The 2,801-nt window shown below is 41.3% G+C and overlaps 1 pseudogene; it reads left to right on the forward strand.

Moving 5' to 3' along the window:
• The first annotated feature begins 769 nt into the window (after positions 1–769).
• Positions 770–2,107, forward strand: LOC148872639 (polygalacturonase inhibitor pseudogene; annotated as a pseudogene).
• Positions 2,108–2,801: the final 694 nt, after the last annotated feature.

Here is a 2,801-nt window from a genome sequence, read left to right on the forward strand (position 1 = left end):
AAAAATCAGTTTTACATAAAAAAAAAAATTAAGAGATTTAAATATATATTTTGATTTTACATAAAAACTAAAAAAATAAACTTAAATATAAATATAGATATTTAAATAAAGATATTTTAATTTATAATATAGATATAAACTAACTGAACCGATAAACATACTCTTAATGTTTGAATCGATTTTGTTTCATGGTCAGTCGACTTCAGTTTAGTCAATAAAAAAACCGACTACCCAACTACCCAACCCGTAAACACCCCGAAAAGAAGAATCGGATCACCTCCTATCAAAATAAGTTAAACACCCTACAGATTACAACATCTACACCAATTCATTAATCTCGTAGACATTTGACAAACTGGATCATAATCCATTTCCTTTATTATCTCCAGGACAAAATGTATTTCATCGTTATCCCTTCAAGGAAAAAAGTTTCATCCCAACATAACATAAAAGAATCCCACGTGTCGCGGATTCGTACTAGTCAATACATACAAGACAGGAAGCCACCTTTGCACACAGAGAACGACTTTGATTGGTTAATGTCGCCAAATCATAGACAGTCGCCATAGCCAAAGTGAACTCAACCACTCTATGATCAGTAGCACACACAGAGAGAGACAGATGAAAAGAAAACAAAAACAGGTGGAGCACATCTTGCTTGACTATTACCCGATGGAATCGAACCACGTACTCTACACCAACATTGTTTACAGCATCTATCTATAAATTCAACACTCCACTCCTCCATATTCCCTCAAACTCAACACCCAGAAACTTCAAACCTATAGACTAATCGAAGATGAATAGTCACAGTAGCTCTATCTGCAAGACGTCACTCTGTTGTCTCCTTCCCCTCCTCATCTTCTCCTCTTCCCTCCTCTTCCCCACTATCTCTGCATCCTACGTCCGCTGTCATCCAGATGACAGAAAAGCGCTTCTAGCCATCAAGAAATCCCTCTCCCTTCACATCCCGAAGGACGAGACACCCTGGAACCCCAAGATCGACTGTTGCACATGGGCATATGTCGACTGTAGCGAGGAAACCAACCGGGTACGCATACTCAACATCTACGAAACCAATTTCCACCATATTCCGGCAGCCGTCGGCGACCTCCCTTACCTGGAAAAGCTAATCTTCCATCACCTCGCCACCAAAATTACCGGCTCCATACCCTACTCCATCACAAAACTTCAGAACCTCAAATTGCTTCGCATATTTAACACCACTCTGTCTGGCCCCATCCCTGAGTTTCTCACCCAGCTCAAAAACCTCGAGTACCTCGAATTGTCCAACAACCAACTTTCGGGTCGAATACCAGCTTCCCTCGCCAATCTCAACAAATTAGGAGGACTTGACCTCGGAGGGAATAAACTCACCGGAAGCATACCCAACTCTTTCGGGAGATTCAACACCCAAGGTGGTTTCTTTCTTTATCTATCCCACAACCAGTTGTCTGGTCAGATCCCTAAAGCACTGGGGGAATTGAACTTCACGGGGATTGATCTGTCGTACAACAAGCTTGTTGGGGATGCGTCAATGTTGTTCAAAGAGAATGGAGCGGCACTGTGGATCCATTTATCGAATAACCAACTTGATTTTGATCTTTCCGCGGTGAGGTTTCCGAAGGGGTTGATGGTTTTGGATTTGTCCCACAACAGGATTCGCGGTAGTATTCCAGAGCAAATCACAGAATTGAATTGGCAAGGACTGTATTTGAGTGATAATCGGTTGTGTGGAAAGATTCCATATGGTGGAAATGTGCAGCAGCAAGGTGAGCATGCATTTATCCACAACCGGTGTTTGTGTGGTCCGCCACTCTCCACCAAGTGTAAGTAGTCCTGCAGCCGTGAATGGCAACAGACGAGAGTTTGGATTTTTCCGGTCTACGTTCTGCCGGAAAAGCAAACTTCAAGTTAGTTAATTGTGCTGGATGGAATGCTGGTTCGACTGGTCGGACTTGATACTGTGTGTTTGTAATGAAAATTTTACATCGGTTTCCAGTAACTTTCCACTTCCAGTTTGACTTATAGCAACTTAATAATCCACCAATTTCTCTGAAGATTTCCTTTTATATGATTAATAGTCCATCACTTCATCCCCAGTTTCATCAAATTGAATTTGCAAAGGGAAGACTTGAATGTTTATTAACAATCGTATGAGAAACTTGGGTTTGAGAATTGAACCTCTCGACCATTGACCAGAGTAACATACTGTGGCCTACCCAGTAATTAATACTGCACAGAATACACCGCTGGTGTTAATTTGTTTTAATTGTGGCATGGAATTGCAAAAGAACTCCTATCAAAGGAAAGGCATCTACTTCACAAAGGTCACTTTTATCATTGAAATTCCAATTCAAGTTGTAGAAGTTAGGTTGACTCCACCCTTCTGAAGATCGAATTTGTCTGTTATTGGTTGCAATTACAAAAACGCCCACATCTGGAGTGTAGGGTGTTCGCTCTACAAGACAAAGTACTCTCGCCATTGGTGGTCTAGACGACCCAAATTCGTAATTAGTCCGTATGCTTGTGGTCCATGACATATATGGTTAGTAAAATGTGCAATCACAATAAAACTATAATACAGAAAAATTTGTATAATTCAAGAATGAAAAGCATGATAAAATTTGATCAAAGCTGATGGAGGACGATTTTGCTCAACCCCATGAGCCCAGGACACGTGCACATGATCTGACTTGGTGAACAGTCCAGCCTAGTAGTACGGTCCCGATTCGGCATGGAGGAAACGCCAAGTCAAAGACAATCAAATCGCCGAGGGCTAATACATCGGTGAGTCAGTC

The sequence above is a fragment of the Nelumbo lutea genome, chromosome 2, assembly GCF_056320005.1.
Source record: "Nelumbo lutea isolate HS-2025 chromosome 2, American lotus-T2T, whole genome shotgun sequence".
In the NCBI taxonomy this organism is placed as follows: Eukaryota; Viridiplantae; Streptophyta; class Magnoliopsida; order Proteales; family Nelumbonaceae; genus Nelumbo; species Nelumbo lutea.